The following is a 16,721-nucleotide window of genomic DNA, read 5'->3' on the forward strand; positions in this document are numbered from 1 at the left end:
TTTCATTAATTGCACAATGGCCCCTCTAAAAAGTGAAAACTGTGAAACTGCCCAGACTAAAAATATCTTCCTTAGAAACCCCTGAAATAAATATCTTCAAAAGATATTTATGAAAAACACCCCAAGAAAAGAAAAAGATTTCAAAGAACTGTGCATCCATGCCCCTATGGACACCGGGAGCAACCGGAGTACTTTACTATGAAAGTAAAGATACGTATTTCATGGAAACCACTGAGAATGAAGATAAGTGAAGTCAAAAACCAACTCTGAACACAAGAAGTGTGGTTACACCAACAAAGTGACAAACGGGGAAAAGACAAAATAGGGAAAATGACGAAAAGTGAATAGTGCCTAAAAAGTGAAAATATGGAAATGACTCGGTCCTCAAAGGAAGTTGTGAATCCAAAGAAAAGAGTCTCAGAAATCATTTCAGAGCACTTGAGATGACACTAATCGACAAGAAACCAAACTCAAAAGGGAAAAGACAACGGAAAAAAATTATCCGAAAATCTGGGTCATTACAACCTTCCCACCTTAAAGGGATTTCGTCCCCGAAATCCAGCCCCAACAAAACAAAAAGGCGAAACCAGGATAACTACAGAGTACATCTCCGAGTACCCCACACAACACGCCACACCAGTGGCCTCAAAGCTGAAAAGAAACCCCCAAACCAATATCATTTGCACCCACGTGCTCACGACAAGACAACCTTTCAAGGAAAAAGTGACCGTATAGCCACGCGACAAGTCAGAACTCACACACTGAACCCAAGGTCAGACAAAAGAATGGAAAACAACAACCGTAAGCATTCCTCCTGATGAACCTCCAAACCGATTCATAAACGACTACCAAATGAACTCCAAGATCATCACAGATCAAATTAAGGTACAGAACAAAGACAACATGGCAGTACGAATAGCGACCAGAACCCACCTACGACGTACTCAAATGTGTGGTAGCAATGACAGTGCCTAGTGCCCGCCCACACTTACTCGTCAGTAAGGTAGCATCGTCGGCAACTAGTACTCGCCCACAACACACAACTTTGTACGGTAGCATGACAGTATAAGGCACTAGTTCATAACTTGCCCCCACTAGGTCTACCTATGGAACTCTCAATACCAATGACATCAATGTCATAAAACGATCATAGCCAAAAGCAATGTGGGAACCAGGCATCTGTGAGAGTTAGAATATGGCCCAAAGACGTTCTAGACCATCCTGGCCAATCCCAAACTTTGACAACAATGTCATAGGCACCACTATGCTTAAGGCCTCAAATCCTCAATACAACAAAACTAATAACTCTAATGCCTCAAAATGCTACTACCAACAACATCAATATCCAAAACCTGAAAAGCAAATCAAAACCTCTAGAAATCAAAACGAGTCCCACTACAAGATATTTCATCGAAAGTCCTACATTTCTCCCTAAAACAGATCAACTACAAAACCAATCACCGTGATCAAACATCCAATCCATATCCCTTTCACGGATAACTAAATCCTCAAAATACAAATCCGCCAAGTGGAACACACATCAAAATACCAACAACTAAGGTCACAAAATGAATCTCTCAAAATCGTGCTTGGCAACACCAAGCTAAATCAAAATTCCTTAATTTCAATCCATAACCAATCATCGGAACTACAATTCCTCAAAACCACGCCTAGTCATAACTAGGACGAGAAACTCCATAAACAAGCAATATCCAACAGCGATCCTCCAAAATTCCTCCTAAGAGTCAACCACATCCAGGTCTCCAAAACGGAAAAAAGTCTCTAAAAGACATTCTCAAAAGAGCATCGAGCTCACCTCATAATCAAACAAACCCTCAATGATATGGACACTAGTCCCCATAAAATGATCTCACACCAATCAACTCACTCTGAGCACCACAACTCCTTCAACAACCATGGCAGAAACTCCCCAAGGGAAGACACGAAAGAAATGGAACCACCAGTCCTAAAAAGGACAACACCACGACTCCATCTCTGAAATGAAAGACAACAAAGTCAAGGACTTCACCCCTTACATGGAAGTGAGTCGACCAAAATCCATCAAATTCTCACTAAGGACTCAAAACAACGATAGTGATCCTCACGGACCAACCAACCCCAAAACAGTGCACAAGGCAACGAAAAAAAGAGACTCACTCCTTGTGAGGTCCCTAACACGAACCAGAAAAGAGAAGAAACCCTATCCTCCCATAAGTGTAGATATGACAACCACAAAAATGGAGCCTCCTTCCCATCTTAGGGAGGTCAACAGCTCAAAACAAAACAAATGTGATAACTCCTCTATAAGGAATTTCACAACGAACCCTTACAGAAACCTACCTACACACTACGTGCAACCAAGGGAAGAACGAAAGGGATACCAAACCTTGAAGTCATGCATATGACAAGGAATGCAAGTACCAGAAAGAAAATCTACTCACATAGATAAAAATTAAAGGTACATGCAACATGTCTTCACGTAAGCGCAAAAGCATGTCACTAACGTACCGTAACAACATGGCATCTCTAAGCATATAAAGAAGGCATGCTAATGCCACACGACAAAAAGGCAAATGTGGATAGACTTCCACCTACTCATGCATCACAATAACATAAATCATACCACTAACATGGTAGTGAACGAAACTACAGAAGATGAAAAATGATGCAACAATGAACCCTATGGACATCGTGTCCTAGAGTGTCTAAGAAAAGAGATGACAATTCCTAGTCATAAACTGTCTCTAAAACCAATGCAATGACAACCTGTCTCTAACAAACGTGAGCCCTTACCACAACGGTAAGACTCTAATAATCTAGCTCCGAATCTAAAGGTGACACTACAAGTGACACTAACAGTGCAGTGCTCTCATTACCCGAAACATCAATCAATCGACTTGATCCCAAAAACATTATCACGCAAGAACTATTCCAAGAAAATGGCAACTACAGCCATACTAATAACAACCAAATCAATCACTATGACTGATCCTCAAAACAACCATCATCATCATCGATCAAAAGGACAACGCCTATCAAAACAAAACCAACCTTGATTATATCTTAAATACACTTGTAGCTAGCCAGTACAGTAGCATGACAGTGCCATGCACCCGCCCACGAAAAAAGCAATCCCAGAGGAATCATTAAGAATAATCAAGGATCTTAAGAGGTCTATAACCTCATCATGGCCCAAAACCAACAAATCCATCACTATGGCAACGCTAAACGACTCATTTCACGAGAGGCTAAACAAAAAGGTGATCATCCACCTACCTCAAAACCAACGCTAGGTCGACAACAACCTACACTACCATGAAACTATAACTACAATCACCATCAACCTCAACTCGCTCCTCAATGACCAATCCCGTGTCATGCCAAATGTGCAACACAGTTATGCATATACAATTTTAATCTAGCATACGTCACATGTCATGCTCTTTACATTAGAATTAAAACAAGCTAAACAGATAGCATACCACATACAGCACGTAAGCACATAAACATGTTATCAAACCAAAATATGTTATTAAGAAGCATATAAACACATAGAGTATGGCAACATAAGCATGATATGCACCTAAACCCGTCATCCAAGGTATTCAAACCTAGGAGCTCTAATACCACTTGTAGTGACCTGAGTTTTTTAACCCGGTTCGTTAGTGATGAACTGAAAATTGACCCGGTAACGGTCCGAAATGCGGAAGCAAAAGATAACTCAAAGTCTTTAGAGATATAAAGCATCTCTAAGACACCAATGTGATCTTCTATGAAGTCACGAAGCTCAATGAGAATGAATGCGGAAATAAAGGGTCAAAACGGACAAAAACCATAACCAAAGGGCAAAATGGTCAACTCACCATTAAAAGGAGAAACTTGACTCTAAAAAAGTAAAATAAGGTGGAAACAACCTACTCTAATCATTTCAAGACTTTCAAAGAGGTTCTAAGAACATTGGACAAGAATCTCATAAAACGCCCTTTCCCGGTTTAAGCGAAAACCAATACCCTATCACTAAAATTTGAATAACTCCCACTGTGATTTGAATCTGAGAAGAGAATTGGTACCGTTGGATAGCTGACTCAAAATCCACGAATTTAGGCTCAAGAATCACCCCATTTGGATTTAAAACAAAGGAGTTATGGTCATTTGAAGTCGGAAGAACAGTGCTGAAACTGGACTGAAGCTACTCTCAGGATCTAGCTATTTCGGTCAACCGAAATGACCCATCGGATGATCAAAATGGACAAAATTTCAGCTGAAAACAAGTCCTTAAGGCTTGGTTGGTTTGATACACCAAACGGAACCATCGGTCGATCGAAATGACCCTAAACGCTGACTTTGGCTACTGGAAAGTGAAGTTTCAAGGTTCAAACAAAACCTAAAAGGCTTCGATCGACCGAAATGCCATTTCGGTCGATCGAAATGACTCGAGAAAGTGTAAAAATTTCAGATTATGCACTCAAGGCTGAAAGTCTACTTGGAATCCCCCACGGCATGTTCAATTCTCATAATACGCTAGTGTGTGATAATGTGAACGTGCACGCAAGTGTAATATGGTTATTTAAACATGCTACAATGGCCCATGGCCTTATTACACTCCATTTACAAAATTTGGCATACCAAACCTCAAAGTTGGAAAAGTTTACATTACAAGAACAAAACTTGCAATTCAAACACATACACTTGGATCTTTAAGGTTGGTGCCCCTTGGCCACAAATCATTCATATCATATAGGTTCCAAACAAATAACTTAAGTATACTTTACATACAATGAGACAAAAATAGCATATTGAACCTATCTAGGTGCTACAACATCAAAAGAGAAACTTGAGCATGCTAACACTTGCATGTAAAAAAGAATGCTTTGTAAGAAACTTCAAATCTCTAAACCATCAAAGATAAGTACCAATCTCCATATCTTGAATCCTGTACCTGAAATATGCCCCAGTAACATAGGGGTGAGCAACATAAAGCTACTCGTAGGAAATGAGCATGCATCGACCTACATTTTATAAGTTTGCAAGATTTAATCATTGTGATTCATTCCACCTAACGTATATGTCAAAGGTGAGACCCAGGGAGCATCTTAGCTACCTAAGATCATTACTAGCATAAAACACATCCTTTATGCAATTTCAACAACCCAAGAGCATGTTACACATAGCAACACGATATAACATACTTACACAAAGCAACAAGATAGAAACATGCTTACACAAAGCAACAATATAAGAACATGCTTACACCAAGCATCAATATAGGAACATGCTTACACAAAGCAACAAGGTATAGATTTTCCAAGTAATCAACTTAAAATCTAAAATGCGAAATCAACTAAATATAGCAATTTAGTATAATTAGAATATCTAATACCACACATCAAGACATAGATTCTCTAGAGTATCAACTAGAAATCTAAAAGTATGAGATCAACTCAATATAACAATTTAGTATAGTTAGAATATCTAATACCACACATCATGACATAGATTCTCTAGATTATCAACTAGAAATCTAAAAGTGTGAAAACAAATAGTGGAAGACTTGGACATCACGTCTCGGATTTTCGCCGAGAACAAAATGGTTATTTGATAAGCGCCGAATATTGTATATTCAAGCGCCCTAAATTGCATTAGTAAAGTCCGTTGTATGTTAATTTATGTAGATTATCTTCATTTCTATGTTTTTATGCATTTTCAGGTTCATTGGCCAAAATGGAACAAGAATAAGGCCTTGTGGAATCTTGAGCAACAAAAGGTGCCAATGCTGAATTCTGGCAGCAGTAGAACCTGAATTTTGCTTGCCATTTTGACCTTCCAAACTCGAGGACTGGACTTCCCTCATAACATGAAAGATTTAGAGCTCTGAATTAGCTTTCTAAATCTTCAAACGGTTTGTCATTCGGAGCTCAGAGCAGAGAGTTATGGCCTTGTTACCAGAGGCGCGCAGAACTGCCTGGCAGCAATGAAATTCTGCCTTGATCTTCATTTTCGACCAACCATCCTTGAGAATTGGATCTCCACCAAAACATGAAATATTTAGAGCTCTGAATTAGCTTTCTAAATCTTCAAACGGTTCATCATTCGGAGTTCGGAGTGCAAAGTTATGGCTGTTTAACCAAAGTAGGTCTGGGCGGAGCAAGTGAAGCATGGGCATTTTTACACTAAATTCGAGTGCTCGAGGCCTTGCTTAGAGTGCTCGAATTTTGGGCAGAATGCCCTTCGGAAATGGCTCATTTCAGCCCACTTGCACCTTGGTTTCTTCACTTTGCTTTCCTCTTTAATGAAGTGGTTGGAGATGTTGGTTGGTGACCTTTTGGTGGTAGATAAGGCAAGGAAGGCCACACATATCATTATCCCATATTCTACAAGATTAGAGGAGAGAGAAGAGAGCAAGAAAGGGTGTGTTCTTGGAGCTAGAAGAGGGGAGCTCGAAAATGGAGGTCAAGGCTTTGATTCCTCCTTCCTCTAGTGCATCAATGGGTAACTAAACCTCCATCTAGGGAGGTGATGAAGCTCTACCTTGTAAGCATGTCTAGTTTTTGATTTATTTTGGGGAATGAAATGTATATTTGGCTAGTTCCATGGTCTAGAGCATGTTACAAATTGTAATGAAGATTTTGAATGTTTGAATGACTATGTTGATTTACATACTCTTGTCTTAGATTATTTAATCTCATAGTTGTATGACTTATAGTTTCATAGTGACAATGGAACTAAGATTATGGAACGGTTTTAATGGCATGGTTTTGAGTAGCTTGTTAATCCATAGCTTAAGAATTTATTTTGATGAGTTAATCTTGTGACTTGATATCATGTGCTTCCACCAATTGATTAATTGTTTGACAATCTCTAGCTTAGTGAGCATGTCTAGGGTTGCATCTTAGTTTAGGTAACTCAACCATGTGAAGCTTTGATAGGTTGTTCTTACTCTTTAATTAATTGAATTTCTTGAAGATATTATAGTAGTCATGTATTATTATATATCAAGGTCATTTCTACATTAATTCCCCAAATTAATCATATAATTAGCTTGTGTAGAGGTTTGGAGTGGACTCACTTCCCTAGACTTCCTTCTCTAAATCTTCTCTTTTAATCTCCTTCAATTTATTGTTTTATGCATTCTGAATTTGTAATTTAGTGACAAACAAAACAAACCCTCTATGAACACCCCTTATCACTCTAAAATGACTCTAGACACTTAGGTTGCCATAGATTAGCGCAGTCCCAATGGTTCGACTTACCCGACCAATAGCCCTGTTTTACAATGATTCGTGCTATTGCGAAGGTTGATGTTTAATTGACCAACCGATCAATTTTTGGCGCCGTTGCCGGGGACTGCAAACGGTTTAGCAACCAAAGTTTAGGGTTAATTTTAGTTTGATTGTTAATATTGTGTCTTGTGAATATTCCTTGTGTGTTTTGATCATCTTCGTGTTGTAAGATTCTAGGGACTCGAAGCTCGCCGTGGGATTGCTAGCAAATTGTAAGTCTAGAAGACCCAAGGTAAGTCTCGTGACTTCTAGTTTCGAATTGTGGATATCGTGCATGTGTTAAGCTTAGAAGTAGATAAATTGCAAGCCCTTGTCGAGGCTATTTCAATTGTGTATTTTCAATTCCAAGCATCGGTCCTTGTCGTGGCCATTTTAATTTTTGTCTTGATAATTGAGGAGAAAGGGAATATCATATGTGGAGGTTATGGTGATGAAGTGTTGTGTTGATTGCTTTGTGTGTTGTTGAATTACTCCTAGATGGAGAATAATTATCTCCCAACTCAATTCTACACACCACATGCGTTTTGTGCTTTTTGCTCTAGTAATACACATCATACAAGAGATTGTCTTCCAACGAGACAATTCTCGGACTTCTATCTAGAGCAACCAAATGAAAATTTCTTTGAACCGGGTAGTGATCCATACTTCAATGGTTATAACTCGGGTTGGGGAGACCAACAAAACTTCTTGTGGCATGACATAGGAAATTCAACCCCACAATCTCATATGCAACCTTTTCAACCCAATGATCATCCTTTCCCGCCCTCTTCTCCTTTTCCACCGTCTCCATTGGATGAGCTAATTGTTGCTAACAAACAAATGATGGAGTCTATGCACACGCAAATGATGGACTCCAACAATCAACTATTGGCTTCCCTTGCTAGCATGCAATCCACAGTAGAGTCTATCAATCAAGTGGTACCATATCACCAGTCCCAAGTTAGTGCAATGATAGATGACCAAATATCTTAAATTCAACAAAGGATTAATGCTAAAAATTATGAAGAGGAGGAAACATTTTCATTTGAATTTATGGCCAATCCAAAAGAAAATTCTATGAATGATGAGATTACTCCTAGTAACTTTCATCATGAGAATGATCAAGTGGTTATTACATGTGAAAATGATGAAATGGTGGTGGAAGATCAAATTGTTGCCCCACATCAAAATGAAGCAATTGTGGCTCAAAATGGGAAAAATAATGATGTAGAGATTGTCTACCCTACTCCAAAACAGCCCCTACATAATCCTTTGCTTGATACACCTCCTTCAATGGAGGATCCTCTAAAAGCTTGTTTGGCTCATTTCAATTGTGAGGATATTAATGTTGACAATTCCATTTCGGAGGTGAATTCTTTGCTTAATATTCATCCACCTATTCATTCTCTTCCTTGGTCAACATCAAATGTATCTCTTTCTTGGGAGCTTGCATCTCATCCCATTCCCTCACTTGAGTTGTCTCAAGTTGTTGAGCCCGAGCCGCCGGATAAGTGTGAGGAGGATGTTGAAATTCTGAAGGATAATTGGTCGAGCATACCCGTGCTCAATATGACCCTTCACAAGTCTTTGCTTGATGTGCCTTCATTTGATCCACCTTTCCTTCATCCAAATCAGCGCCTAAATAATCATAAGTTCTTCATTGAGGATGAAGAGTGGATTGAGGTCTTTCCATTACCTCTTTCCAATTTTTTTCTTCAAGCTCTTTTTCATCCGCTTCCAAAAGAACTTTCTTACTTAGGGAAGCTTGAATCTCTAGAGAGACATGGTATAGGGTAAGGAGGACTAACTTGATCTCGGTGTGTCTAGCTATCGAGATTTTTGAGGATTAGTGCCTGCTCTAACTTCGTCTAGCTATCGACATTAAATTTAGCAAAGCAAGGGAATAAATTCTTTCGATGTTCCAAGCTTCTCTACCTTCTTAAATTGCTCGTGCCTTGAAATTTTCTAGGAAATGGTTTAGAAAAGCCAAAAATTTGATTTTTCTGAAATGATCTTCAGTTGCGTTCCGCAATTTTAGACTGGCCTCTTAGACCTTCTCAGCTCTAATTTTCATTCCCGGAAATTTCTATCGCTTTTGAGCAATTTCATAGGATCTTTGGCATGCAACTCATGTGCACAACCTCTCCTTTTCAATGCATTGTTGAATCATGGTTCCTCAAAAATTTTCATGCATTAGAGAGAAGCTGCAAGGTTTGAAAATTTTCTCAAAACTTTCCAGGCATTGGAGATGAAATGCAAAGTTTGAAAAATTTTCATCCAGGCATTAGAAATGTTGAGCAATTTGACAATTTTTCCAAAAATTTTCTATCCATGCATTGGAGAGGTGTTACATTTTGAAAAAATTTCCAATTTGATCCATGCATTAGAAAGAAGTTGAAAAGTTTTCCAAATTTTTCTAAAAATCCATCCATGCATTGGATTGGAATAATGTGTCAAGTTTCAAATTTTCCATGCATGGCTTGAATTTAGGACTGACATGCAAATTTTCAAAAATTCTCTATGCTTAAAATTTTCATTTTTGAGAATTCTATCCATTTTGCATCATGTTGAAATGTTTTAAGCTTGAAATTTTCATTTTTGAGAATTCTATCCATTTTGCATCATGTTGCAAAAAGCTTGAAAATTTTCTTAAACTCATCCATGCATTGTGTGCAGTGCAAAGTTTAAAAAAAATTTCATCCATGCATTGGAATGGAATGAATTTGCAACGTTTAAAAATTTTCTTCAGAAATTTTATTCATGCTTTGTGTGATGTTGTAAAAGTTGTAAATTTTTCCATGCAATTTAAATTCATGCATGCATCATTAAAGAAAAAAAATTTCCATGAAAAATTTCCATGAAAAAATTTCATTTCCTATGAAAAATTTCAATTTTTTCCATCCATGCAAAATTTCAATCCATTTCATCCATGCACTCAAAATCCAGCTATGCAAATCCATCCATGCAAGATCTTCCATGCATTCAAGTTGGCTGAAACATTCAATCTCCAAGTGCCAATTCATTTCCAAGCTACTGAGCCAATTTCGTGCCCTCCAAATTCCAGTTTGAGTGCTCCAAATGTCTTCACCATCAATCCCAAGCTCACTGCCTAATTTTGGAGCACTCTAAATCCCATTCAGATTGCTCCAAATTACCACACCAATTTTGCATGCATCACTGCCTTCATTTAGAGCACTCTAGCTTCCATTTGGAGTGCTCTAAATTTTCAGCCCTTCATTTGCAGCCACTGCCTCATTTTTTAGCACTCTCAATTCCTGTTAGAGTGCTCGAATTTCCTGCACTACCATGCCGAGCCCACTGCCTTCAATTCGAGTGCTCGCAGGCTCAGTTCGAGCACTCGAATCTGCTTCCTCACTCTCTTGTCAACCATAAGCCCATTTCTCCAACCCAACCACCATCTTACCCGACACCGATCCATCTCTCCCAACCCATGCAAACCAACCCAACTCATCTCCAAACCAACCCAACTCATCAAACCCTCCACCACCTTCTATCCTACTCTCCAACACCATCTCACCAATGCACCACCACCCAACACCATCTCACCTCCACCCTCTGCATCACACCAACCACTCTCCATCACCATCTCACATCCACCCACAAACCTGTATGCCGAGTGCTCGATCAACCCCACCATCAACCTCCCTCCCATTCACCCACTCTCGGCACCAACCTAAGCCACCACCCACCATGCAAGCTCCAACCCAAACCACGACCACCATGCCACTTCTCCCAACACAACTTCATGACCTGCATCAACCCTCACCATCTCTCTCTCTCTCGGCAACTTCAAGCTCCCTCAACTCACCACCATTCAAAACCCACCAACCATGCCAACCCTCACCACCCACCAACTCGGCTTCGATCTAACAAACCACTCCATCCCACACTCACATCCACCTCTCTGTTTGTTTTTCGAGCACTCGAAGCCAATCTTCGAGTGCTTGCAGCTGCATTCAGCTTTCAGCTCACTCAATCCCAAGCCCTCGCAGCCATCCCATGCAAACCACACCCGTATGCAAGCTTCGCAACTCATCATCCACACCATCCCAACTCTCTGCAACCCACTTCTCAACTCACCCATGCTTGCACCACCTCACCACCTCGCACACATAGAACCATGCAACCATGCATGCATCAACTCAAACCTCAACTCCTATCTCTCTCCTCAACCCAACGCACCCAACCAACCTTCCAACCTTCTCTCTTTCTCGGCCTCTACAAACCAAACATCACCACCTCTTGCAACACAACAATAACCCACTTCCTCAACCATGCATGCCCATGCATGCCTCCACAAACCCACCATCCAACACCATGCAACACTACCACCTTTCGGTTTCCACCACAACCCTTCCCATGCAGCCACCTACCGAGTGCTTGAGCACTCTCAAGTAACCCCAACCACAACAGCCGAGCCCACTGCCGGATTTTCGAGCACTCGAAGACCCACTTCGAGTGCTCGAACCAAGCTCCACCTCCTCTCTCTCTCGGTACCTCCACAATCCACCATGCTCTCATTAACCCAACAACCATGCATTCCCACGCAACCCACTTCAAACCAAACTCCCCAAACCACCCTCCAACTCATGCTCACCACAACCCAAACCATCAACCTCCTCTCGGCATCTCTGCAGACAACCCCACCAACCCTCCTCTCTCTCTCGGCAACTACACCCACCACCACCCCTCACCTCCATCAACCCACCCCAACCCTCACCTTCTCACTCTCGGCATTCCCACTCTACCTCCCTCATTTTTCTCACCACCCAACCATCTACACCATGCACCAAACCAACCCCACCCCAACTCACCTCACCAAACCATGCCACCCTTTCAAACATGTAGCATCAACCACAAACATACCACTACACACCACAACTTAGCTCCCGGCATCTCTCCACCTCACAACCAAAAACAAACCACCCAACTCTCATCAACCCACAAACCCACCACCATCCACCCCTCAACCACCTTTAACCTCCCAAACCTTCACCAATCAACCACCATGCAACCACCTCTCACCCTCATCTCAACCAACCTACTCCAACACCGACCCCACCTCTCGGCAACCCCTCCACCTAACCACCCTCATCTCACCCCACCTTACATGCAAACATGCACCACCCCCCCACCTTTGGCATGTAAGTTCAAAAACAAAAACAAAAAAAAAAATACATAATACTTTATATATATATATATATTATTATAAAAAAATAATAAAATAAATAAATAAAATAATAATAACAATAATAACTATACTAAATTAAAAAAAAAAAAAAAACAAAAATTTTTAGATTTTTATCTTGCACTAAAATTCAGGTTAGTATTTTTATTTCTGTTTTGGTTTTTCTTATGAAGCCTATGCTTTTACTTGTGTATAGTAGTTATGTTTTGACAGGTCTTCCTGTCCAAGTTTGGGGGACGCCTTTGCGCATTCACATCGATGGATATTTTTGCATTCGTCACTCCACTTGGTAATATTGTTCTTTTACCTTCTTTGCTCTTATTTTGTTTCACTCGTCTTCACACATTGAGGACAATGTGACATTCAAGTTTGGGGGTGCAATAGGACATTTTTGGTTTCACATTTTTGCTAAGCAATGATAGTATGATTTGAACTTGTCGGGGATGAAGCATATGTTTGATACCTTGTATATAGAAGCAATTGAATTTTTGAAAATAAAGAAAAATTTGAGTTGAAATGATCATGTAGATTCAAATTAGTCTGTATAAATGTCTCAATTAAATTCTCGCTGGATTTGACACTCTTTTAAGCTTCACAATGCACAGATGCACATTGGAAACTTAACTGTGAGGCATGCAACTTAATCGACCTTGACCTTGGCCTAGTTAATCTGATTTGATGAACCTAATAGATGAATATCTTTGGCATGATTTAAGTTGTCTAAAAAAAAAAAAAAAAAACTGAGAAAGAAAGAAAAAAATGACCAGTTGACGTTCGTAGCCTTTCCAACTCGAGTTATTAAGCCCTTTGGAGTGTCTCTTCACTTAACACCCTGAAGCCATCTGGTTTGGGAGTTGTTGGCCTAACGCTTGCTACAGGGGTTGGTTAGAAAGCTTAAGGGACTTAAACATTGCACGGTCATTCAAAAAATAAACTGGTAATAAACATGGTTTGTTGGAGTTCGTAGCCTTTCCAACTTGAGCTATTAAGCCCTAGGAGTGTCTCTACACTTAGCACCCTAAAGCCATCTGGTTTGGGAGTTGTTGGCCTAACGCTTGCTACATAGGTTGGTTAGAAAGCTTAAGGGACTTCAGCATTGCACAACCATTCTATGTTTCGCTTATGAGTTACAATAAATTGTCAATAAGCAACAAAAGTTCTCTTGTAAATAAAATCATGCCTTAGGGACCTCATTTAAAGGGGAATTCAATGATTTGAAAACTTGTGCTTTGGAATTGGAAAAGAAAGTAAAAGCCGCATGTTGAGAATCCAATTCACTTTCACTGAAGCTAGAGTTGATTTCCATTCAAGAGATGATAATTGAGTTATTTATATAGACTTTGATGTTGATGCATGTATGTGGAAATGTATTTAGCCAATTTTTGTATCAATGCTTCATATATGCAAGGTAGTCTTCCCAATGACTCCATCTCTAGCTCTTTTTCTATTTCAAGTTATTTTTGAGCAATGTATATATCTTATTTTACCATGGACGATATTTTTGTAGTAGCAAGCCCATGGTTGTCTTTTCATTAAGTTTTTCATTGTAGTTTTGCTAAGGGACTAGCAAAATGTAAGTTTGGGGGTGTGATAAGCGCCGAATATTGTATATTCAAGCGCCCTAAATTGCATTAGTAAAGTCCGTTGTATGTTAATTTATGTAGATTATCTTCATTTCTATGTTTTTATGCATTTTCAGGTTCATTGGCCAAAATGGAACAAGAATAAGGCCTTGTGGAATCTTGAGCAACAAAAGGTGCCAATGCTGAATTCTGGCAGCAGTAGAACCTGAATTTTGCTTGCCATTTTGACCTTCCAAACTCGAGAACTGGACTTCTCTCATAACATGAAAGATTTAGAGCTCTGAATTAGCTTTCTAAATCTTCAAACGGTTTGTCATTCGGAGCTCAGAGCAGAGAGTTATGGCCTTGTTACCAGAGGCGCGCAGAACTGCCTGGCAGCAATGAAATTCTGCCTTGATCTTCATTTTCGACCAACCATCCTTGAGAATTGGATCTCCACCAAAACATGAAATATTTAGAGCTCTGAATTAGCTTTCTAAATCTTCAAACGGTTCATCATTCGGAGTTCGGAGTGCAAAGTTATGGCTGTTTAACCAAAGTAGGTCTGGGCGGAGCAAGTGAAGCATGGGCATTTTTACACTAAATTCGAGTGCTCGAGGCCTTGCTTAGAGTGCTCGAATTTTGGGCAGAATGCCCTTCGGAAATGGCTCATTTCAGCCCACTTGCACCTTGGTTTCTTCACTTTGCTTTCCTCTTTAATGAAGTGGTTGGAGATGTTGGTTGGTGACCTTTTGGTGGTAGATAAGGCAAGGAAGGCCACACATATCATTATCCCATATTCTACAAGATTAGAGGAGAGAGAAGAGAGCAAGAAAGGGTGTGTTCTTGGAGCTAGAAGAGGGGAGCTCGAAAATGGAGGTCAAGGCTTTGATTCCTCCTTCCTCTAGTGCATCAATGGGTAACTAAACCTCCATCTAGGGAGGTGATGAAGCTCTACCTTGTAAGCATGTCTAGTTTTTGATTTATTTTGGGGAATGAAATGTATATTTGGCTAGTTCCATGGTCTAGAGCATGTTACAAATTGTAATGAAGATTTTGAATGTTTGAATGACTATGTTGATTTACATACTCTTGTCTTAGATTATTTAATCTCATAGTTGTATGACTTATAGTTTCATAGTGACAATGGAACTAAGATTATGGAACGGTTTTAATGGCATGGTTTTGAGTAGCTTGTTAATCCATAGCTTAAGAATTTATTTTGATGAGTTAATCTTGTGACTTGATATCATGTGCTTCCACCAATTGATTAATTGTTTGACAATCTCTAGCTTAGTGAGCATGTCTAGGGTTGCATCTTAGTTTAGGTAACTCAACCATGTGAAGCTTTGATAGGTTGTTCTTACTCTTTAATTAATTGAATTTCTTGAAGATATTATAGTAGTCATGTATTATTATATATCAAGGTCATTTCTACATTAATTCCCCAAATTAATCATATAATTAGCTTGTGTAGAGGTTTGGAGTGGACTCACTTCCCTAGACTTCCTTCTCTAAATCTTCTCTTTTAATCTCCTTCAATTTATTGTTTTATGCATTCTGAATTTGTAATTTAGTGACAAACAAAACAAACCCTCTATGAACACCCCTTATCACTCTAAAATGACTCTAGACACTTAGGTTGCCATAGATTAGCGCAGTCCCAGTGGTTCGACTTACCCGACCAATAGCCCTATTTTACAATGATTCGTGCTATTGCGAAGGTTGATGTTTAATTGACCAACCGATCATTATTCCAGGCATTAACCCGCTAGGAAGACCACCCTAGTGCACACTATCTCAATTGGGGAGAACTCATACCTCCCGCACTAAAGCCAAACTTTAGCCATGTCATATGTAACAATGTCCCAAGAGATTCTAAAATATATATCAAGTTCAAAACTTATATATATATAATAAGGCATACAAACCACCTTCCATGCACAAGCAGGTTGAAACCACACAATCCATGTCTTAGGATTAAATTTCTAAAATGGCATACATAATGTCAACACGAAGTGTACAATTCATTACACAAGTCAATCATATATCCAATATTGGAAACAAGTTCTCATGAATATTATTTTAACAACAAGGTACTCAATGCTTAAAACATAATCAAGTGAATACACCACAAGTCTAAATCCATGATCTTAAAATAGTAGCAACTTCTAAAACATGATTAAATCCATGGAACAATAAGATATAATTTAATTAAATAAAAATTATTAAACCCTCTAGATTTTCATACTCAACCAAATGCTCTCAAATTAAAGTATATTAACCAACATGTTAAAACTTAATTTAGAAGCATAATACAACTCGATTTCATGCAAGGTATGCCCATGAACTTTAATCTTTCACAAAAGATAAATATTAATTAAAAAGTGCAATCCTTATTTAATTAATCCCAATTTAATATATATTAACCAACATATTAAAACTAAACTTTCTAGCATGCCACAATCTAAATCAAAGTTACACATCATCATGAATTTTAAATCTTATACAAAGAAATAAAAATTACTAACTTTCTAGATTTGATACAAGGCAAACATATAGGTTGTATAATCATTGGAAACACATAATACAACACACAAATAATCCTAAAACATTCCCTACCTCCATTTGAGATGAAATCTCAAATCCCCACCAAAATGGAAGTGCTCCGAATCCGACGAAACTTCTAGG

The sequence above is a fragment of the Cornus florida genome, unplaced genomic scaffold (assembly GCF_030987335.1).
Source record: "Cornus florida cultivar Cherokee Brave unplaced genomic scaffold, ASM3098733v1 CherokeeBrave_3.0.0_Hap2_Chr03, whole genome shotgun sequence".
In the NCBI taxonomy this organism is placed as follows: Eukaryota; Viridiplantae; Streptophyta; class Magnoliopsida; order Cornales; family Cornaceae; genus Cornus; species Cornus florida.